Below are 13,870 nucleotides of genomic sequence, written 5' to 3'. Positions count from 1 at the left end.
GCCATGTCTACACTACCAGGGCCGGACGGAGGCATGGGTGAGCCGGGCAGCTGCCCAGGGCGCCAACTGATGGGGAGCACCTAACGGCAGCTGTAAGGGGCGCACGGTTCCCGCAGCACCGGCCCCGTGGCACTGGCCAGCAGCACCCTTCCCCCCATAGCCGCGGCGCCCTACATGGCCCGGCGCACGCGCCAGCAGCCACAACCAGGCCGCACATGCGCTGTGTGCCCCGGGAGCGGACCTGCGCACCCTAGGGGGGTGGGCCCGCTCCCCACGGGCAGGCCCGCACATGCACCGTGTGCCCAGGGGCGGCACCACATGCCCATGCCCGGGGCGCCAGAATGCCTCGGTCCGGCCCTGTACACTACATGAAAGATTGACACTCTGTGGTCAATCTTTTGGGGTTCGATTTAGCGGGTCTAATACAGATTCGCTAAATCAAACTCTGAGGGTGCCCCTGGCAGCACTGGTATTCCTGCTTCTGTGAGGAGTCAGGGAAGCTGATGAGAGCATTTGCTCCTGTCAACTTCCTGCTGTGTGGATGGCGATGTAAGATACTCAACTCCAACTACATAATTAACATAGCTGGAGTTGCGTATCTTAAGCCAACTTTCTGCTTTAGTAGAAACCAGGCCCTAGTGAAGTTAAAATAGTTTGAATTAAGCTTTTAAGCCACAAATTAGAAACATGGAGAGAAAAATAACCTTTTCATTAGCATGAAATTTAGATGAAGAAAAAATAAATCTCTTCCTTAATAGGCAATTTGGCTGAAATGCCACAAAATTCTCTGTGATAAAAACAATAATCAGGTTTATCTTCTGACATTTTCATTGTTAAAATCACACTGATGCATTGATAGTAAAATGTATATTAGCTCATTTCAAAGGGAAACATTTTAATAACGAGGTAAGCTTCAAGAATATTTTGATCTTTAAGAAAGATGAGTAGGCAAGTTAGAACGAATAAGAATTTCGGTAGGTTTAGGCACTTGTCCCACATTTTGAGAGCAATCTGTTAGACTGCCCTTTATATGAAAGTTGAAAAGGCAGACACTATGTTGGCAACTTCTGGTGCTTTTTCATTTCTCCTAATAATAAATTTAATAGCGTACCGAGTTGTGGCATTGTGTATGTGTCCTTGGTTTGTTATGAGATGCTTACATAAGGCCCTCCTCTTGACAGACAGTTTTAGGGGCCTAGATACTTTTGAAAATTCCCTCAAGCACTTAAAATACCTTTAAAAATCTGGCTCTGAGTGACCACGATTCCCAATTAAAACAATGAACCAAATTTAGAGAGGAGTCTAACAATGTGCTCAGGTGGAGTAATTTAGTAGGCCCAATTACTCCCTGTTAGGCCCCAGTAGTCTTCACTCCCACTTAGATGACAAGTATCTTTCCCTCCTACATATCTCCTTTGAATCTGTCCCACTGACTCTTAGTCCAATAGGAAGAAGGGCCAAAAGAAGAGGTATGTTACAGGAGAGTCAACTCATCTCTGAGTGTATAGTTCAGTGTGTCAGCCAGCCAGCACTGCTCACTGCCAGGAGGCCCTGAAGGTGACACTTCATTGGTGTTTCTTTCTGGGAAGGCCAGTGTCGAGACAGGTTGGGTAGAGCAAATGACTAGCCCCATTCTGGTGTTGCCCCCTACTCTGACACCCCTTGTTCTGTACCGTGGAGCTGACATGATGCAGAGGACGCCGAAACATCAACTGGGATTTTGTTTTTCCTTCTTCAATAGTGATTTTCCTGCATGTATCTCTCAGGGGAGCGTGCCTGAATGCACCAGGATCACCGTAGTGGTCCAATGCTTAAAGGAGGAAGGGCCTGATACAAAACCCATTGCAGTCAATGGATGTCTTTCTACTGACTTTCAGTGGGCTCTGAATGAGGTTCTAATGCAGGGGAGTAAGAGATGCAGGTTCTAGTCCCTGCACTACCACTCTAGGACACCGAACAAAGACTTTAACCTCTCTGTGCCTCAGTTTCTCATGTGCCAGTATTAGCAATACAATAGACACTTTCAGGCCTCCTAAACTGTACACAAAATTTGTGCAAGTATTTGTTTTTGTGTTAAAGTGGTAACTGCGGGCAAAAGTACCATTTTAGATACAGAAATATGGATTCTGTGCATGCAGAGAAACGCCCTTGAAGATTTGCAAGGCACAATTCAGAAGACTCTTTTGGTATTTTGATTCTAGTGGAGCTGTACAAGGGAACAGAAGACCTGAATTTGGCTTCTGTGCAATAGATGGGTTTTTAATTAATATCTTCGGTAGGCTGGAGGAGCTGTTTAACTATCCTCTTTAATAATTAGCCATCCAGAGGTGCAAAACACGCAAATAAATGAAAGGTAAAGGAACTTATGCTTCATAAACATTAGTGTCAAAAGATTCAAAGAAAAGGAAAGTTCATCTGTAATCTTTATCCAGAGACCTGGGGGAGGGGCACTTTGATCTTCTTTCTCTGTGTAATTATGGAATCGCCCACTATTAAAGAGAGACAAGTACATGTTCAGACGAATGGAAAAGTCTCTTATCAACACTTCAATCGCTGCAGTTTATTTCATGAGTTTATGTCTCAGGGACTGTGTAAAATTGGTTAATTTCTTAGCAAGGCGGGGGATGATAAAAGCGCAAACAGCTCTCGAGAGAGAGAGAGCGGAGCGAATAACTGAACGTTAAAAATAGACCCATAAATATGTAGATTCCCATGTCAAAGTGTGACAGCAATAGTGCTATGAAACTGCAACTCACTGCACTGGAGAGGCGCAAGCAGCTTCTGTGCTGTGAGCCACTGCAACTAGCTGTGAAACCCGATGCACTGCGCAGTGAACATCGTTCGCTCTCCGCATCCGCACTGCTGATGAGTTCCCCATATCACTCCTGCTAATAAAGTTTCCACTCACCCTGCTCCTGATCCTGGCTACCAGTCATGCTCCACCCACCTCTGCTGCTCAAGCTACCTTCCCCACATAGATGGTGAGAAAGCTAGCTAGCCTGCTACTTAACCGAAAAGAGAGAAGATGCCACCGACTTCCTGAATGGCCTTGGGGAAATCCCTTTAACCTCTCTAGCCCCCAGGTCTCCATTGTAAAATGAGGACAGCCACACTGCCCTCTCTCACAGAGGTGTGGTGAGGATAAATCCACTAATGACAACAAGGAGTCCTGTGGCTCCTTAAAGACAAACAGGTTTGTTTGGGCATCAGCTTTTGTCAAAAGCGCATTGGCAGATCTACCTGTGTGGATAGAAAATGTATATTGCGGGTGCATCTGGCAAAGTGGTTTTGATCCATGGAAGCTGATGTCCAAATAAACCTCAGCCTTTAAGGTGCCACAGGATTCTTTGTTGTTTTTTATGGAAACGGACTCACACAGCCACCCCTCAGAGACACATTAAAGAGGGGGAGGGTCAGATGAATAGAGCCCCATGGAGTTGCTGGGCTGTACCAGGCACTGCAGTGGCAAAAGCTGATGCTTCCAGGAGCTAGAGACCTATACTGACAGCGCCTCTGGCGAGGCTGTATCACCCTCAGCCCCGCCCACTGCCCAACCAGGGGCAGCTGCCGGTGCTTGTGGTACAGCCATGCTGGAGATGCTGCCAGTGCAGGGGGTTAGCCCCTGAGAGCAGCAGTTGCCGCGTATACCAATTTGCACCCGCATATATACATTCTCTAGCCACACAGGGCTCCTCGGGTAACATTGCCTGATCCATCTCTCTCAGGTCCTTACGTCTCTGTTCATCACCTTCCTTACCTCACGGCACATTCTTAGGCTTCAGTACTTGAGCTCGTACTTGCACACACCAATGTAAAGAAAGCTTCCTTTCTCTGGTCGCCAGGGAGCGTGCGATTTCCAAGAGGTAGGTACGGCAAGCTCCACATAGACTATAGTGAAATGCCATCAGGACATGCTTAGCAACAAGGGGGAGCTATAACAGTGGTGAGCAACGTGCAGCTCGAAGGCTGAATGCAACCAGTTGGGATTCTTTGTGCAGCCTGTGAGATATTTTGTTTACTGTTGCCCGTGCGCAGGGTTGCCAGATTCTGCTCGTTTTCTTCCATACGTTTTTTTTTCTTACCGATGTTACTAAAATGACAGGCATGTAAAGCCAGGGCACATGAAATGAGGTCCATGTTGATTGCACACAACATTATGGGAGCCGTGTGCTCCCTCTGCATCCAATCAAAGTGCTGCTACGGTTCAGTCGGCACAACCCCCAAATTCTAGGTACGCAAGATCAGGTAGCAAAACTAGCTGGCTTAGTTCCGACAATCTCGGGGCCCACTGAGATGAAGGGGGGCCATTCATGTGGCCCTCACAAGCCTAGGCTGCCCATCACTGAGCTGTAACCTTACAGCCATTATATGCTCATATCCCAGTATCTGGTTTTACAAGCTTAAAATAATGAAAAAGCTGGAGAAAACATGTTCCCTTCCTCCCCTCTCCGACTCCACTGTTTAAATCTATAGATAGCCTGGCCATGAGAGTAGGTGCTGGCGATGACTTCATATCAGCTTCATAGAACTAATTGTAGGACTAAACTTAATCCCCGTGGACACAGTTTTATTTGCTTCACTAAAGAAGAAGACGGTTCACATGTCAGGAGTCTCTAAATTCAGAGAGTGTCCTGCAGGCCGTGTGTTGCAGTGTTTTTGTATAGTGTTGTGTTTTGTTCTTGCGCGTGTGTTTGTATTTTTGAAAAATAAAATGAAATTATTATTTTTTTAAAGCGAAAAACAAGAAGAGAGTTTGAGGCAGAAAGCCAGGAAACGCATTCTGTACTGTTATTATAATCCCAGTCCAGGGTCAGTGTCCCATGGCAGCTGGCACTCTATAAGCCAACCACACAACTAAGTAAATAAAAAAAGATAGTCCCTACCCCATAGAGTTTACAATCAACTTCCTGTATGTTGAGGAACTAACACTCTTTGCTAAGAGGGAGAAGGTGGCAGGAAACCAGTAATAAAATAACCCTCAACACAGTACATTGTGGACTGCATTGAACATTTAGGTAGAATCTGTGAGAAGAACATCATAACGCATGCAAATACTTAAAGAATATTTCACTGAGCAAAATCTTGGCCTCATAAAAGTCAATGTCAAACAGCTATTGACTTTATTGGAATTAGGATTTCGCCATAACGCATAAACAATATAGAAAAGAGAACACAGAAGAACAGAGAACCTAGTGTCGCCAGAGGTCTGCCTGCTTCCTGCTCCGTTTTTTACTTTGGGCCCAATCCTGCTTCCACTGGGAGCAGATCTACACAAAAGGGCTAAACTTGAAATAAGCTACGCAACTGGAGCTACACTAATTGCGTAGTTTAAATTGAAACAGCTTATTTTGACCTTTGGTGCTGTCTACACAGCAGTTATTTCAAGAGAGAGGGCTATTTCCCCCGACTTCCCTTACTCCTTGTACAATGAGGGTTACAGAAGTCAGAGTAAGCAGTACTCCAGCTCAACACTATTTCGACTTTATGTAGACGCAAACTATGTTATTTCTGAATAACATCAGTTATTCCGAAATAATGCTGCTGTGTAGCCATAGCCTGGGGCTAATGTCTACACTATGACTTTTTCCGCAAGAGGCAATGCAAATGAAGCGAAGATTAGCATTTTCTCGTGCTTCATTTGCGTACTCTCTTTCGTTCTGTTTTTGCGCTGGGGGTTTGCACGCTAAAACAGGAAGTGGGGCCATGGCCATTTTACACAAAACCCCCTTTTTCCACAAGATCCTTATGCCTGTCCCAGAGAGGCATAAGGATCTTGCAGAAAAAGGGGTTTTTGCGCAAAACAGTCACGGCCACACTGCCTGTTTTAGGGCAAAAACCCCTAGCGCAAAAACGGAACGAAAGAGAGTACGCAAATGAAGCACGAGAAAATACTAATCCTCGCTTCATTTGCATTGCCTCTTGCGGAAAAAGTCATAGTGTAGACAAAGCCTAGGAGTTTTGCTTCTGGCTTGCATGGGGTGGAACTATGTCTCTCTGTTCTTTTGCTCTGGTATGATCAGATCCTGGGTTGGTGTAAATTGATACAATTTGTTTCAGTGGTGTTGCCCTCATACAGAATCTGGCCCTCTGAAATTCATGTTTATTCTGCCCAATTCTCAGTTTGACTTTTTCCATAACATGTTTTTCTTCCTCTCTTTTCTGCTCCTTTGTTCATAGAAAAACATGAACCCCTGAGATCAAGATGAACTTTCCATCACACCATGAACAAGAGAGTTTGAAATTTGGCCAGATGAGTTTGCCCATCCCCATTAACAACACATTTCAGGAAGTGCCAATTACACAGAATTTTATCCAACTTCCTTTAATGTCAACTGGAATTTTTCCATTGACTTCAATGCAAGTTAGATTTAATCGATGAACCATAGCAGTTCTATTGTTGTTTGAAGGCACATGACCTTTGGCCTCCTGAATCATCAGAAATAATTTAAAGGGAAACAATACAGACAAACACCTTATGCTTTATGATGAACATAAGCAGTGTATACTCAGCCATACCATGATATTGGCTGAAAATTTTCTGTCTAGTTTGGTAATTGGAAACTTCATTAGTATAACCTTTTCACAAAATCATTTCTTCTTTCAATTAAAAATGCATCATAATGTGATTGATTGATCATGTGAAATCTTATTTGTCTAAGAGCTTTGTCATTCTTTAGCCACTGTTTCCAATATTGACAAATAGTGATAGAAATGTAGCCGTGTTAGTCTGGGGTAGTTGAAGCAAAATGCAGGACAATGTAGCACTTTAAAGACTAACAAGATGGTTTATTAGTCTTTAAAGTGCTACATTGTCCTGCATTTTGCTTCAATATTGACAAGACACTGATTATATTGTCCTAAGTACCATCATGAACTTTGTAGTCCAATAATGCACAATTAATTTATTGGAAAGTAACCATGTTCCACTTGATATTGCAAGAAGTTGAAAAGTTATATTCAGGGCCTTTTACTCAAAATAACTTTTTCACATACAGGTTGAATCTCTCTAGTCTGGCACCCGCAGGACCTGACTGGTGCCAAACCAGAGAATTTGCCAGACTGCAGGAGGTCAATTTTGTCTAGCAGCATGACCAACACTACCACTGCTTAGTGGTCTCTTAGAAGACATTTAAGGGTAAATTAGAGCCAAATAACAGCATGGAACACTGAGAACCAGGCTTGGTGGCTGTAAACAAACTTTATGGGACCCTGGGAAACTTGGCCACACCTATGATAAGTAGATATCTGGCTAGCTAAAATGATGCTGGTCCACTGACATTGTCAGACCAGAGAATGCTGGACTAGAGAGGTTCAACCTGTACATTAATTTGTAATTTTCTATAGATTGGAACTGCGTAAATGTGACAAAAACTTCTGCATGGGTAGAGCCCTGCAAATCCGCAGATATCCACTTTATATCCATGGGTATGTACAGCCATGGATGTGGATGCAGTTAGCCGCAGCTCATTTTTGCAAATACAGATGCAGATACAAAATTCTGTACCTGCACAGGGCTCTATTCACGAGCATTTTCCCTTTTTCACTCTGGGCCATTTCATGGTCCAGGAATTTTTTGGGTGACAGAATCTCAAATGTCGCTCTGCATGGGCAGTGAAAAAACTGCTGCAGCTGTAATAACCATAGTTTATACCTCTCGACTTGCTGACTTATTGTAACCAATGGGGTTGCAGCGTGCAAATGTGTGGCGGATGGGTGATGAAAAGGAGGCAAGAAGAAGGTGGATGATGTCATAATGTAACCGGTCAGCAGTGTGTGAAGTTGTGCAGTTGTGGGAGAAGAGGGAGAAAAAGGAGGGTGAAGGAGCTGTCAGGGTGGATGCACCTTTCCCGTCAGTGGGCTGTGGGTGGAGAAAACGAAGATGAGGAGGAAGGAATGAGAGAGCCACCAAAATGTAGAATGCTCTTAGGGCAGAGAATCCAAAAGACATGGAATCCAAGTTACTTTCACAGGTATCCAACACATCAGGAAATCCCACACCGGTGAGCAACATCTTCCAGCAGCTGGATTTTAACTGCTAGTAAATGCCAAAGCTCCTCTGTACACTTTCCTCCCTTTCTCCTCCCACATATGTACCAAATGGCTACTGGATGATGTAATGTCTCACTTCAACAGACTGGAATGTGAGGCCCAGGTGCTTCGGTGCACGAGACAAACAGGGTCACATTTCCACATGGAACAGAGCTGAAGGGGCCAAGAGCACCAGTGCAGCATCAGACCCTGTTAATGCAGCTAGATGGGGAGTGTGTGGTGGAATGGATAGAACAGGAGAGCGTAAATCAGGATTCTGTGCCTGGCTCTGCTCATGACTCACTCTGTAATCTAGGATAAAACATCTCTCTCAACCTGTTTCCTCATCTGTGAAATAGGAATAACCCTTCCCTACCTCACCCAGAGGGCATACAAGGTTTAATTAACGAAGGCCGACAAAGTGATTGGGGCTTTCCAGATGAAAAATGCAATAGAATAGCAGCATATAATTAGCATATAATTAGGATAACCAAACGTTTGCCATTAACCTCTTGATGGGGCTAGAACAAGTTCTCCTGGGAAATGCAAGGGATGGGGGGCAAACAGGAGAACTTTTGGCAAGAAGGAGGCAACCCCGCAAGAAAAAGTCATAAAAATACCAAATCAGAGCAGAGCATGGAGTGGTTTGGAGAAGAGTTTAGGAGCAGTAGGTCCCCGGGGGGCGTTATAAGAACATAAGAACAGCTGTATTGGGTCAGGACAAAGGCCCACCAAGCCTCACATCCTAAGCCAGGTGCTTCAGAGGGATCCAACAGGCAATCACTGAGTGATCCATCCCCTGTCATTCACTCCCAGCTTCTGGCAGTCAGAGGCTAGGGACACACAGAGCATGTGGTTACACACCTGAATGTCTTGGATAACAGCCATTGGTGAACCTAGCCTCCATGAACTTTCTCATTTTTTTAAAACCCATTATATTTTTGGCCTTCACAATGTCCCCTAGCAACAAGTTCCACAGGTTGACTGTGCTTTGTGGTATTTCTCTCTCTGGCCCATTACAATCTATTCTCGTCATGGTGAAAGCATATTCATTAGAGATCCTTCTGTAAACTGATCCTTTAAAACACAGACGTAAAAGCGTGGATAGCTCTCAAAGGGAGAAATCTAGGCCCCATTGAAGTCAATAGCAAAACTACCATAGGTTCCCACCCCCTGCCCCCAACAGATTAGCATCATTAGGGTATCTGATATCACGAGTTCCACTATAAGGTGATATTGTGTGATTGTAGCTAGAGTCATAGTAATTATTGTCTACCTTGTAAACACAGTCAGTCCTTTCCCCCATCACAATTTCTCTCTGGATTAAGCTGTGAAATTCTTAACAAAACAACATCGTGACGGGTGCCCCCAGCTTCGATGCATCACCCCCCAGGCATTTAACCCAATTCTCAGCTTCTAGGCCTGGTCTGACTGATGTAGATAGCTGAGGGAATTATTCATAGATAGATTATGTAACTCTGCATGTGGCAGAAAGCCTTTCAAGTGGCAGCTTTCAAATAAATGATCTGAGAGAATCTCTCTTTGGATTTTTATTTTTCATTCCTTGGCTCTGATTTTCAAAGGCAGTGAGCACACAGGACTTCAGCAGAATCAGAGTGGCCAATTCTCAGCCCCTCTGAATGCAGGCCTTTTATATTTGATGGCCCATGTTTTGCAAGCAAGAAGAGAGCAGGGAGGATGAGCGGACACCTCGTCTGAGAACAGAACAGGGGTCTCGACTTTTTGAAACTCTGTGAAAAGGAATCTGGTGGAAGGAGCTGAGGGGCTGGAGCAGTTTGTATAGTGGCGGTACTGAGAGCCACTGAACCAAACGCTAAACCCTATATAGGAGGGAAACCACTTCAAGACACGGGGGCTGGCAGCCCCCCCCCCAAGCATTCCTAGCGCCATCATCAACGGGGTGGGAGAGAGCCAGCTGCAGTGAAGGCAGTAAGACCCTGATGCTCTTTAGAGAGCAAAAATAAACAGAGTCTGGGTGTCCAGGGCAGGGTTTGGACAGAGATAAATGAAAAACACTTTGCCAGAAGCTGGGAATGGATGACAGAGGAGGGATCACTTGACGATTCTGTTCTGTTCATTTTCTCTGGGGCACCTGGCATTGGCCACTGTTGGAGGACAGGATACTGGGCTAGATGGAACTTTGGTCTGACTCAGTGTGGCCGTTCTTATGTTCACCAGAGTATAGCGAGGACACAAGTTCCTCTCTCAGTTCAGAACCAAACTTTATAACTGGCCCCAAAGTCCTCAGAACACTTCAGAGCAGGGGTGGGGAACCTAAGGCCCGGGGGCTGGATGCAGCCCTCCTGCCCCCTGAGGCTTGGGGCTCCCCCCAGCATTGAGGAACCCTCCCCCCACCCCGCCACTGTCCCTCCACAGGGCTGGAGCACACTAGCCTGGGCCCTCCAAGGCTCTGAGGGGAATGTGGAGAATGTCTCTCCTTCTCAGTTGAGAGTCACCTCAGTGAGGGGCTTTTTGTTTTGCTTCTCCCTTGCGTGCGGCACCCAACTGATTTTTCTGCGGGTCAGTGTCCGTCCCCACCCAAAAAAGTTCCCCCACCCACTCTAGGGCATGGAAATTGTTTTGAAATAACTAAATTCACAATAACTCCAGAAATAATTATTTCAAAATAAGCTTATTCCCTGAGGAAAGCAGGAGCACAGATTTTGAACTAACCAAATAACGGACTTGGTAATGCGGACATTCCACTTACTATTTCAAAATAAGGGGGGTTATTTCAAAATAACTCCCTAGTGTAGACCAGGGCTTAGGTCCCAACAACTCATAATTTCGGTAAGTCCAGTTCAGACACCTCTCTATTTTGATACTAACTTGTTTGTTCATATGAACTTCAGCCTCCATGGCCCATTCACTTGGTCTTTTCTGCTGAGACAGTGGAGATGAGAGACAAATCCAGTGGTGGCTTTTTATGATGGGGACCCTAGGCACTGGGAATGGTACTGAACAGAGGCTCACAACTTTTTCACATCTAACAGACCCCCCTGGGGGGAGGCCTTTGGACTTCATAGGCCTGGTCAAGATTCAAACTAGCCTCCCCAGAGGTGAAAGGATCTAAGTCCTGAGCCAATTAATTCCCTTCAGTCAATTAATTGCTTTCCCTGAAGTCGCTTCTTGTGCAACTTTGTTTCAGAGAGTGTGTTTACACAAGAAGGAGTCTGTGGCATCTTAAAGACTTCACAGATTTATTTGGGCATCAGCTTTGGTGAATCCAAACCACTTCTCAGATGCATGGAGAGCAAATGGTACTGGCATATAACATGCTGTTTTTACAGATACAGACTAATACAGCTACCCCTCTGAGATGTGTTTATACAAGGTGAAGGTTAATCAGATAGGAATTGTCCCCTGAAAAGTTATTAGTTCATGTTCAAGTTGGTTGATTTTTTTGTTGTTGTTGACCACGACAGTATGGTAATGTGGCATTTGGACTTTCTGCTGTTGACCATGACAGTATGGTAATGTGGCATTTGGACTTTCTGCTGTGTCACATTTTAACTGTACTGGTGTTGTTAAAGTTATACAAACCTGCCCACAACACATGGCCACAGCTTTATTGGTATAAACATTTTCTCCCTGTGCTAGCTTATTCCCATGCTGGAATGGAAGCTATACTGGTATAAGTCATTTTTATACAAGAATACCTGATTTCACTCAAGGGGTCATACTAGTATAACTATATTAACATAAGAGCATAAGAACGTCCATACTGGGTCAGACCAAAGGTCCATCTAGCACAGTATCCTGTCTGATGACAGTGGCCTCAACAGATGCCCCAGAGGGAGGGATCACAACAGGTAAACCTCGTGTGATCCCTTCCCTGTCACCCACCTCCAGAGAAACAGAAGCTAGGGATACCATTTCTATTTATCCTGGCTAATAGTCATTGATGAACCTAACCTCCATGAATCTATCTAGCTCTTTTTTGAACCCTGTTAAAGTTCTAGCCTTCACCAAATCCTCTGGCAAGGAGTTCCATGGGTTGACTGTGTGCTGAGTAAAGAAAAACTTCCTTTTGCTTGTTTTAAACCTGCTGCCTATTAATTTCATTTGGTGACCCCTAGTTCTTTTATTGTGGGAATAAGTAAATAACTTTTCCTTATTCATTTTTTTCACACCAGTCATTATTTTATAGACTTCTATCATATCCCTCTTAGTCTCCTCTTTTCTAAGCTGAAAAGGCCAAGTCTTTTTAATCTCTCTTCATATGGGACCTGTTCTAAACCCCTAATAATTTTTGTTGCCCTTTTCTGAACCTTTTCCAATGCTAATATATCTTTTTTGAGATGAAGTGACCACATCTGTATGCAGTATTCAAGATATGGGTGTACCATGTTTTTCTATAGAGGCAATAAGATATTCTGTTTTATTCGCTATCCCTTTTTTAATGACTCCTAACATTCTATTTGCTTTTTTGACTGCCGCTGCACACTGAGTGGATGTGTTCAGAGAAGTATCCACAATGACTCCAAAATCTCTCTCTTGAGTAGCTGTAGCTAAGTTAGTCCCCATCATATTGCTTAAAAATCCCAGCCCCTTAGTGACATATTCGTACTGGTACATAATCTGCATGCAGACTGAGTCTTAGAGATCCTTTTCTATAATTGGAGATCTGGACATATCAAGAAGAACCTTTCAGGGTTATTATTCACCTACCCATCTCTTCCCATCTGTCTTCATCAGATCACAAGCAGTTAATCGGCGTAAGAGTCACAGATGACATCACATTAACATTATGATCACTGAGCCCAGCTTTTAGATGTTATGGCTTCAGGGCAAGATGCAGATGCTCCATCTATTACCTTAACAAAAAATGTCTGCAAGAAAAAATGGCTATGCTTCCCACCCTTCTTAACAATCAAAAGGCCCCTATACTTTTCAGGTAGGAGAAATGGAATATGCATTGCTTCAGAATATAGTGCTACAGGTGCTTTGCAGATGAAACACATAGGGCTTGATTCTTGATTTACCATGGTGTTTTTTCAGTAGTATAGCTGAACAATGTTCCCTCTTATCTTTTCCATCTGTGTGTGGATTTTTTCCATCCACGTGCAGAATATTTTTTTAAATGTGCACGTGCATATGTGCACCACCAGTGGAAACAAACAAACTAGCTGTGGGTGCTCTGTTAATCAGCTGGGTGCCATTTGAATCTCTCCAGAGTGGCCGCACAAGTGCACAGTTTATAGGAAACAGTGCAGCTGAGCCAGGTTTTACTGGAGGGAGGAAAGGCATATGATTCAAAAGCCTTTCTGTGAAGACGGCCGTTGTGACTGGTCCCCAGCTCATAATCTCAGTTGCCTTCTCCAGCACACACAGGAAGAGCTCCCACTTTGTGAGAAAAAAGGAATAGCTGCGCGAAGAGCTGGTGCAACAAGAGGGGCGTGCACATATGATGGCCAGCGCCCTGCACAGATACAAAATTGGTCTCCTCATCTGCAACAATGAACCGTGGTTATCTGCATCCACATCTGCAAATACGGATACCTGGGGATATAAAGAGGATCCCTGTGGGTTTGCAGGGCTCTAGTGATGCCTGCCCTCTGGGTCAACTCATTAGGGATTTTAAAGGCCAAGGTTTGGGCTAAGGAGTCAAGGCCATGCAGCTGGGAAATGTAACAACTCATATCCTTGGTGGCTCAGCATAGCAGGTCACATACCAGTGAGAGATACCTGAAAGCTGCTGATGGGACAAAAGGCTCTCTATAGAAACATGCTCATTGTTCCTGCACTTCAAATGTCCCACATCACTCTTGTCACAAGGGGCCTGAGGCAAGCATTGGCCTCTTCATGGATTACTTTTGTG

General features: G+C 44.5%; 1 protein-coding gene across 3 annotated transcripts in view; it reads left to right on the top strand.

The window, feature by feature from the left end:
* The window catches only part of TTLL10 (tubulin tyrosine ligase like 10), a 200,565-nt gene that overhangs the window by 142,949 nt on the left and 43,746 nt on the right, over positions 1-13,870 (top strand). The gene's annotated exons all lie outside the window — the stretch shown is intronic.

Source organism: Pelodiscus sinensis, chromosome 24 (genome assembly GCF_052426305.1).
Source record: "Pelodiscus sinensis isolate ZL-2025 chromosome 24, ASM5242630v1, whole genome shotgun sequence".
In the NCBI taxonomy this organism is placed as follows: Eukaryota; Metazoa; Chordata; order Testudines; family Trionychidae; genus Pelodiscus; species Pelodiscus sinensis.
This window is presented reverse-complemented; position numbering and strand designations above follow the sequence as displayed.